Here is a 9727-nt window from a genome sequence, read left to right as displayed (position 1 = left end):
CCGTCTTCCCAAGAGCGCGCTCGCGCCCAGGACGGAGGGAGGAGCAGCACGGTGTGATGACGGGGAGGAAGAGTCGCGTCCGAAGGCCCGTCGGTGCCTGCCGACGTCCCGGCTCTCCCTGTCTCGAGACCTCTGGGCTTCAGGGTTCTGTGCCGCAAGGCTTTCCCGCCGCACCCCCCGGGACCCAGGGCGCGCTGTGTGCGCTGCCCGTCTCCAGCGTTTGGGCCCTGTGGGCCTTCTTGCGTCCCACTGGAAAGGGGACCCTGGGACGGAGAGAAGATGGGCAGGGGGCGGGCTTCGGCAAAGAGAGCGACGGCCATCCACAGACGTCCGACGAGGCCCTCCGGGGCGCCAAGCTCTCCATTTTCCACGGCACGTGTCCTCGTCAGGTTCTGCCACCTCTGGCCGGCATGCGTAGGCACACCGCTGGTCTTGCGGCCCCAGAGGCGAGGAGGCGAACGCCCCGGAGGCCGAGATTGGCACCCGCGTTCTCGGCTGCTGGGTGGCCAGCACCTAGGAGAGTGTCTGGCCGGAAGCAGCCAGGCGATCGATCCCTGGGTGCTGGATGAGCCTCGGCGGCAAGAAGTAGGCTCGTGGGGAAGGACGGCGGCCGAGGCCCGGGCCCCCACCGAGGCCGCGCTCCGTGCTGAGCGGTCTGCTCCGTATTTCCCGCTTGCGTTCTCACCAGCACTCGCCCCCGCAAGGAGGCACGAACGCCAGGACCCCCTCGCACCAGAGGAGGAAAGCGCAGCTCAGGGAGGGCACGTCACTCGCGGGAGACGGCGCCCCTTGGGTTTCAGCTCAGGACTTCGGTCTCCCGAGCCTGCGTTTCGGGGCAAGGCTCCGGTCCCGCGCTCCGGGAAACTGACAGGGACGCAGTCCCGCTTCTCCCCGCAGAAGGTGCTCCTCGGAGATCAGATCCGGGGACCCGTCAGAACCACCCCGGGCACGAGCTGGCAGGGAGCGACGCGCACCGCACCCCCCCCCTCCCCCATCCCGCAGCCCGCAGCCCGCAGCCCGAGGAAGCGAGGAGCAGGCGATAGAGGCGCTGGGTTGGCAGGAGGGGAAACGGGGCCGGCAGGAGAAGCGAACCGCGAAGAGACTCCCTCCCAGGACGACGATGGCTGAACGGGGAGAGGAGGGAGCTTTGGGTCCTCTCTCGTCCTGCTTTGACCGGGATGTCCCCATTTTTCCACAGCGAGCGAGTATGGCTCTTGGATTCGGTGGGGAAGACGTGATTTATCTGGAGGACTTTTCCCTTCGGGGGTTCAAAGTCCGTTCTCTGAGGCAAGGCTCCCTCTCTGCCTCCCTGTCCTTCCCATTCGCCTCCCCGGAAGCCAGCTCTCCTCCCGGTTTCCTGGATCCCTTGGCCACGGTCCTCTGTTGCAAACACAGGCAGGTGCAAAGAAGATGCGAAAGGCTGCCCGAGCCACGCGAACGGAAAGCTGAAGCCAGGGAGCCAGGAAGGGCTGGCTGCTGAGGGAGGACGTGTCCTGTCAGGAGGCTTTTCAACTCCCTCTGACAGATGCGGCCTGGAGGGGCGGGGCCCGGCCGGGGCCCTGGGGTGGTAGGGGTCGGGTGTGAGGGGGTGGGTGGGGAGGCGGGGGGAGGCGGGAAGAGAGGGAGGCCCCCGAGTGAGGGGACACCAAAAGCCTCAGCCATCAAGACTCCTCGTCTTTGCATCCAGCGTTCTCAAACTCAAAACGAACGCAAGCTCATCCACCAGGAGCAACGTAGCAGCGTTTCCAAGCGAGGCAGGACCGCCCGAAGGCGAAAGCAGAATGGGATCCTAGTCAGGTGGAGCTTGAAACTCAGACCCACCCACCCCCCTACCCCCCCCCCACCACCACCACCTCCCCCCCTCCCCCCCACCCCGGGAAGGGGGCTTCTGGAAGGAAAAGCGAGACAAACTGACAGGGACAAACTTAGGTCGGGAAAGGAGTGTTGATTGTGAATGAGCCTCTCAAGGACAAGCAAGCGGGTACCAGGTTTTAGAAGATGACCTGCAGCGGCAGAGACGCCAGCAAAGGCAGAAGCCATCCCGTCTTGGGTGAGGTGCCCGAGACGCTCCTCTCTAACCCAGTCCGCCCTGTCCTTGGAGAAGCGGGCGGTGTCTGGAAAAGCCTGACCAGGTGCCTTTCCTCGGTGGGCGGGGCTGGTCGCTTTGGGACCCGTTTGGGCCTCCCGGCACCGCCGTGGAATCCGTTCCACCTGACAGGACGACTCTACCCGGCGGCTGGGGCGGCGGGGGCGGGGCGCCGAGGGAAGGGCTGGGGTGTCACCGGAGCGGGAGCCGAGCGGGTGGGAAGAGGCCGAGGCCAGAGGGAGCCGGCCGGCGGCGTGTGCGGCGTCGGGGTCCCGGTCCCGGTCCCGGTCCCGGTCCCGCCGGGCTGGCCCCGATTGGCCCTGGGTTCGGGTGGGGCCGCGAGCTGGAAGGGTTGGGCTGTGGCGGGGAGGGGTTGGGCCCTGCCCATGGGCGGCGCCGGCGGGCCCGCGGTGCGGAGGGGGGCGGGAGGGGAGGGGGAGGGTGGGGGGGGTCGGGCTGGCTGGAGGGGTGGGGGGCGTCCGCGGAGGACGGAGGCCGGAGGCCGCAGGACGGAGGAGGGGCGGCAGGAGCGCGGAGGGAGCCGCGCCCGGCCGGCGGCAAAAGGCGAGGGAGGCAAAAGCCTACAGCACCCGGTATTCCCAGGCGGTCTCCCATCCAAGTACTAACCAGGCCCGACCCTGCTTAGCTTCCGAGATCAGACGAGATCGGGCGCGTTCAGGGTGGTATGGCCGTAGACGCTGGCGCCTGCCGCCGGCGCCCCTAAGAAGCCGCGCCGCGTCGCCCGGCCCGCGGCTCGCGCGCGCCCAGGCCTCTGTGACGCGCACCCGCCGCCGGCGCCCCCTGCGCCCGCGCCCGGCCTGCCGCCTTCCTCCCGCTGCTGCCTCCCGCCGCGGCCGCCTCGGGCGCGGCCAGCGGGCCAGCCAAACCCTGCGCTGCCCCGCCCTGCTGCCCTCCCAGGGCGCGGAGGCCTGGAGCAGCCCGGGGTGCGAGGAGGCGGGGCGGGGCGGGCGGCGGTGGGAAACGAGGGGTGGTGGGGGCGGCGGTGGGGGCGGGGATGGGGGCGGGGCGCCTGGCTGGGCGCTCTCCCCTCGCGGCCCGGGAACACTCCAGGCCGCCCTGGCCGCTCGGATCCGGCGATGGGTCGCAGGAGATGCGGCTGCTGGGAGGGGGGTGGCGCGGGGCACTTGGCCCGAGGCGTCGGGGCGTCGGGCCGCCGGGCCCGTGCTCCTCTGAGTCCCCTCCGGCCCGAGGGGCCTCCCAGCGGGAGCCCTGACCTCTGCGGCGCCGGCCGGGCCCCGACTTGCCCAAACCCAGGCGGAGCCACCGGCGCGACCAGAGGGCGTCAGCGGAAGCCCGCCGCGCTGCCCCTGAGGGAGCGGGGAGGCGGGGCGGCCACACTTCCCCCCCGCCAGCGCCGCCCAGGAGACCGGCACCCCGCCCCCAACCCGCCCCTCGCGGGGACCCTGGACAGCTCCTGCTGGCGCCAGCCCAGAGACCCAGAGACAGAGACAGAGACAGAGACACGGAGAAACAGAGAAACGGCGACACGGAGAGGATCCAAGACACGGACCTAGACAGACACCCACCCTGACCCAGAGAGGCTCTGCCCAAGAGCTCGCTTCCCCCCCAGGAGGGCGGTGGTGCTGGAGCTGGGCCCGGGCCAGGAGGCAGGGGCCCCGGGGCTGGCGATCACCCCTGGGGCCCTAGGCCGCGCAGACAGGCTCTCAGGAGTCCCGGGCTCCCGGCATCGCTGCCCCGCCATCGCCCAGGAACCACAGGCAGGCACCGGAGCTCGCTGGCGCGCTCTGTCTGCGCTTGCGTGTGCGTGTGCTTGTGCGGGTTGTGCGAGTGGGTGTGTAGGCGTGTGTGTGTGTGTGTGTGTGTGTGTGCGCGCGCGCGCGCGCGCGCCTGTGTGTCTGTGTGCCTGTGTGTGTGTGTGCGTCCGGGTTTGTGTGTTCCTTTCTCTCCGCTTCTTCGCTCTGGCTCTTTTCCTCTTTCTGCCGGGCACCCCCGACCTTACTGAGTTGATAGAAGGAGCAGGCAGAAAAGTCAGGGCCCAGAGAACTTGGCACGAGAAAGCAGCTCCATCTACCAGACATGTAGAAGCCCCTCCCCGACGACCGACCGCAGCGTCCCCGTTCTGCTCAAGTGCCGCTGGGGACGTTGCCCGGGATCTCCCGCCCGCTAGGTCACCGACGAAGGCGCCTCCGTCTTCCCAAGAGCGCGCTCGCGCCCAGGACGGAGGGAGGAGCAGCACGGTGTGATGACGGGGAGGAAGAGTCGCGTCCGAAGGCCCGTCGGTGCCTGCCGACGTCCCGGCTCTCCCTGTCTCGAGACCTCTGGGCTTCAGGGTTCTGTGCCGCAAGGCTTTCCCGCCGCACCCCCCGGGACCCAGGGCGCGCTGTGTGCGCTGCCCGTCTCCAGCGTTTGGGCCCTGTGGGCCTTCTTGCGTCCCACTGGAAAGGGGACCCTGGGACGGAGAGAAGATGGGCAGGGGGCGGGCTTCGGCAAAGAGAGCGACGGCCATCCACAGACGTCCGACGAGGCCCTCCGGGGCGCCAAGCTCTCCATTTTCCACGGCACGTGTCCTCGTCAGGTTCTGCCACCTCTGGCCGGCATGCGTAGGCACACCGCTGGTCTTGCGGCCCCAGAGGCGAGGAGGCGAACGCCCCGGAGGCCGAGATTGGCACCCGCGTTCTCGGCTGCTGGGTGGCCAGCACCTAGGAGAGTGTCTGGCCGGAAGCAGCCAGGCGATCGATCCCTGGGTGCTGGATGAGCCTCGGCGGCAAGAAGTAGGCTCGTGGGGAAGGACGGCGGCCGAGGCCCGGGCCCCCACCGAGGCCGCGCTCCGTGCTGAGCGGTCTGCTCCGTATTTCCCGCTTGCGTTCTCACCAGCACTCGCCCCCGCAAGGAGGCACGAACGCCAGGACCCCCTCGCACCAGAGGAGGAAAGCGCAGCTCAGGGAGGGCACGTCACTCGCGGGAGACGGCGCCCCTTGGGTTTCAGCTCAGGACTTCGGTCTCCCGAGCCTGCGTTTCGGGGCAAGGCTCCGGTCCCGCGCTCCGGGAAACTGACAGGGACGCAGTCCCGCTTCTCCCCGCAGAAGGTGCTCCTCGGAGATCAGATCCGGGGACCCGTCAGAACCACCCCGGGCACGAGCTGGCAGGGAGCGACGCGCACCGCACCCCCCCCCTCCCCCATCCCGCAGCCCGCAGCCCGCAGCCCGAGGAAGCGAGGAGCAGGCGAGAGAGGCGCTGGGTTGGCAGGAGGGGAAACGGGGCCGGCAGGAGAAGCGAACCGCGAAGAGACTCCCTCCCAGGACGACGATGGCTGAACGGGGAGAGGAGGGAGCTTTGGGTCCTCTCTCGTCCTGCTTTGACCGGGATGTCCCCATTTTTCCACAGCGAGCGAGTATGGCTCTTGGATTCGGTGGGGAAGACGTGATTTATCTGGAGGACTTTTCCCTTCGGGGGTTCAAAGTCCGTTCTCTGAGGCAAGGCTCCCTCTCTGCCTCCCTGTCCTTCCCATTCGCCTCCCCGGAAGCCAGCTCTCCTCCCGGTTTCCTGGATCCCTTGGCCACGGTCCTCTGTTGCAAACACAGGCAGGTGCAAAGAAGATGCGAAAGGCTGCCCGAGCCACGCGAACGGAAAGCTGAAGCCAGGGAGCCAGGAAGGGCTGGCTGCTGAGGGAGGACGTGTCCTGTCAGGAGGCTTTTCAACTCCCTCTGACAGATGCGGCCTGGAGGGGCGGGGCCCGGCCGGGGCCCTGGGGTGGTAGGGGTCGGGTGTGAGGGGGTGGGTGGGGAGGCGGGGGGAGGCGGAAGAGAGGGAGGCCCCCGAGTGAGGGGACACCAAAAGCCTCAGCCATCAAGACTCCTCGTCTTTGCATCCAGCGTTCTCAAACTCAAAACGAACGCAAGCTCATCCACCAGGAGCAACGTAGCAGCGTTTCCAAGCGAGGCAGGACCGCCCGAAGGCGAAAGCAGAATGGGATCCTAGTCAGGTGGAGCTTGAAACTCAGACCCACCCACCCCCCTACCCCCCCCCCCACCACCACCACCTCCCCCCCTCCCCCCCACCCCGGGAAGGGGGCTTCTGGAAGGAAAAGCGAGACAAACTGACAGGGACAAACTTAGGTCGGGAAAGGAGTGTTGATTGTGAATGAGCCTCTCAAGGACAAGCAAGCGGGTACCAGGTTTTAGAAGATGACCTGCAGCGGCAGAGACGCCAGCAAAGGCAGAAGCCATCCCGTCTTGGGTGAGGTGCCCGAGACGCTCCTCTCTAACCCAGTCCGCCCTGTCCTTGGAGAAGCGGGCGGTGTCTGGAAAAGCCTGACCAGGTGCCTTTCCTCGGTGGGCGGGGCTGGTCGCTTTGGGACCCGTTTGGGCCTCCCGGCACCGCCGTGGAATCCGTTCCACCTGACAGGACGACTCTACCCGGCGGCTGGGGCGGCGGGGGCGGGGCGCCGAGGGAAGGGCTGGGGTGTCACCGGAGCGGGAGCCGAGCGGGTGGGAAGAGGCCGAGGCCAGAGGGAGCCGGCCGGCGGCGTGTGCGGCGTCGGGGTCCCGGTCCCGGTCCGGTCCCGGTCCCGTCCCGGGTCCCGGTCCCGCCGGGCTGGCCCCGATTGGCCCTGGGTTGGGGTGGGGCCGCGAGCTGGAAGGGTTGGGCTGTGGCGGGGAGGGGTTGGGCCCTGCCCATGGGCGGCGCCGGCGGGCCCGCGGTGCGGAGGGGGGCGGGAGGGGAGGGGGAGGGTGGGGGGGGTCGGGCTGGCTGGAGGGGTGGGGGGCGTCCGCGGAGGACGGAGGCCGGAGGCCGCAGACGGAGGAGGGGCGGCAGGAGCGCGGAGGGAGCCGCGCCCGGCCGGCGGCAAAAGGCGAGGGAGGCAAAAGCCTACAGCACCCGGTATTCCCAGGCGGTCTCCCATCCAAGTACTAACCAGGCCCGACCCTGCTTAGCTTCCGAGATCAGACGAGATCGGGCGCGTTCAGGGTGGTATGGCCGTAGACGCTGGCGCCTGCCGCCGGCGCCCCTAAGAAGCCGCGCCGCGTCGCCCGGCCCGCGGCTCGCGCGCGCCCAGGCCTCTGTGACGCGCACCCGCCGCCGGCGCCCCCTGCGCCCGCGCCCGGCCTGCCGCCTTCCTCCCGCTGCTGCCTCCCGCCGCGGCCGCCTCGGGCGCGGCCAGCGGGCAGCCAAACCCTGCGCTGCCCCGCCCTGCTGCCCTCCCAGGGCGCGGAGGCCTGGAGCAGCCCGGGGTGCGAGGAGGCGGGGCGGGGCGGGCGGCGGTGGGAAACGAGGGGTGGTGGGGGCGGCGGTGGGGGCGGGGATGGGGGCGGGGCGCCTGGCTGGGCGCTCTCCCCTCGCGGCCCGGGAACACTCCAGGCCGCCCTGGCCGCTCGGATCCGGCGATGGGTCGCAGGAGATGCGGCTGCTGGGAGGGGGGTGGCGCGGGGCACTTGGCCCGAGGCGTCGGGGCGTCGGGCCGCCGGGCCCGTGCTCCTCTGAGTCCCCTCCGGCCCGAGGGCCTCCCAGCGGGAGCCCTGACCTCTGCGGCGCCGGCCGGGCCCCGACTTGCCCAAACCCAGGCGGAGCCACCGGCGCGACCAGAGGGCGTCAGCGGAAGCCCGCCGCGCTGCCCCTGAGGGAGCGGGGAGGCGGGGCGGCCACACTTCCCCCCGCCAGCGCCGCCCAGGAGACCGCACCCCGCCCCCAACCCGCCCCTCGCGGGGACCCTGGACAGCTCCTGCTGGCGCCAGCCCAGAGACCCAGAGACAGAGACAGAGACAGAGACACGGAGAAACCAGAGAAACGGCGACACGGAGAGGATCCAAGACACGGACCTAGACAGACACCCACCCTGACCCAGAGAGGCTCTGCCCAAGAGCTCGCTTCCCCCCCAGGAGGGCGGTGGTGCTGGAGCTGGGCCCGGGCCAGGAGGCAGGGGCCCCGGGGCTGGCGATCACCCCTGGGGCCCTAGGCCGCGCAGACAGGCTCTCAGGAGTCCCGGGCTCCCGGCATCGCTGCCCCGCCATCGCCCAGGAACCACAGGCAGGCACCGGAGCTCGCTGGCGCGCTCTGTCTGCGCTTGCGTGTGCGTGTGCTTGTGCGGGTTGTGCGAGTGGGTGTGTAGGCGTGTGTGTGTGTGTGTGTGTGTGTGTGCGCGCGCGCGCGCGCGCGCCTGTGTGTCTGTGTGCCTGTGTGTGTGTGTGCTCCGGGTTTGTGTGTTCCTTTCTCTCCGCTTCTTCGCTCTGGCTCTTTTCCTCTTTCTGCCGGGCACCCCCGACCTTACTGAGTTGATAGAAGGAGCAGGCAGAAAAGTCAGGGCCCAGAGAACTTGGCACGAGAAAGCAGCTCCATCTACCAGACATGTAGAAGCCCCTCCCCGACGACCGACCGCAGCGTCCCCGTTCTGCTCAAGTGCCGCTGGGGACGTTGCCCGGGATCTCCCGCCCGCTAGGTCACCGACGAAGGCGCCTCCGTCTTCCCAAGAGCGCGCTCGCGCCCAGGACGGAGGAGGAGCAGCACGGTGTGATGACGGGGAGGAAGAGTCGCGTCCGAAGGCCCGTCGGTGCCTGCCGACGTCCCGGCTCTCCCTGTCTCGAGACCTCTGGGCTTCAGGGTTCTGTGCCGCAAGGCTTTCCCGCCGCACCCCCCGGGACCCAGGGCGCGCTGTGTGCGCTGCCCGTCTCCAGCGTTTGGGCCCTGTGGGCCTTCTTGCGTCCCACTGGAAAGGGGACCCTGGGACGGAGAGAAGATGGGCAGGGGGCGGGGCTTCGGCAAAGAGAGCGACGGCCATCCACAGACGTCCGACGAGGCCCTCCGGGGCGCCAAGCTCTCCATTTTCCACGGCACGTGTCCTCGTCAGGTTCTGCCACCTCTGGCCGGCATGCGTAGGCACACCGCTGGTCTTGCGGCCCAGAGGCGAGGAGGCGAACGCCCGGAGGCCGAGATTGGCACCCGCGTTCTCGGCTGCTGGGTGGCCAGCACCTAGGAGAGTGTCTGGCCGGAAGCAGCCAGGCGATCGATCCCTGGGTGCTGGATGAGCCTCGGCGGCAAGAAGTAGGCTCGTGGGGAAGGACGGCGGCCGAGGCCCGGGCCCCCACCGAGGCCGCGCTCCGTGCTGAGCGGTCTGCTCCGTATTTCCCGCTTGCGTTCTCACCAGCACTCGCCCCCGCAAGGAGGCACGAACGCCAGGACCCCCTCGCACCAGAGGAGGAAAGCGCAGCTCAGGGAGGGCACGTCACTCGCGGGAGACGGCGCCCCTTGGGTTTCAGCTCAGGACTTCGGTCTCCCGAGCCTGCGTTTCGGGGCAAGGCTCCGGTCCCGCGCTCCGGGAAACTGACAGGGACGCAGTCCCGCTTCTCCCCGCAGAAGGTGCTCCTCGGAGATCAGATCCGGGGACCCGTCAGAACCACCCGGGCACGAGCTGGCAGGGAGCGACGCGCACCGCACCCCCCCCCTCCCCCATCCCGCAGCCCGCAGCCCGCAGCCCGAGGAAGCGAGGAGCAGGCGAGAGAGGCGCTGGGTTGGCAGGAGGGGAAACGGGGCCGGCAGGAGAAGCGAACCGCGAAGAGACTCCCTCCCAGGACGACGATGGCTGAACGGGGAGAGGAGGGAGCTTTGGGTCCTCTCTCGTCCTGCTTTGACCGGGATGTCCCCATTTTTCCACAGCGAGCGAGTATG

At 69.7% G+C, this 9727-nt stretch overlaps 2 non-coding genes across 2 annotated transcripts; both read right to left on the bottom strand.

Moving 5' to 3' along the window:
* Positions 1-2664: 2664 nt before the first annotated feature.
* On the bottom strand, positions 2665-2783 carry LOC139043780 (5S ribosomal RNA). Its single transcript, XR_011500846.1, has one exon. It is a non-coding gene; the product is annotated as a 5S ribosomal RNA (ribosomal RNA).
* A 4151-nt stretch (positions 2784-6934) lies between these two features.
* LOC139043776 (5S ribosomal RNA) lies at positions 6935-7053 on the bottom strand. The gene has a single exon (XR_011500842.1). It is a non-coding gene; the product is annotated as a 5S ribosomal RNA (ribosomal RNA).
* Positions 7054-9727: the final 2674 nt, after the last annotated feature.

Source organism: Equus asinus, unplaced genomic scaffold (assembly GCF_041296235.1).
Source record: "Equus asinus isolate D_3611 breed Donkey unplaced genomic scaffold, EquAss-T2T_v2 contig_36, whole genome shotgun sequence".
NCBI lineage: Eukaryota > Metazoa > Chordata > Mammalia > Perissodactyla > Equidae > Equus > Equus asinus.
The sequence above is the reverse complement of the archived record's forward strand: the minus strand, read 5'-3'. Positions and strand labels throughout refer to the sequence as shown.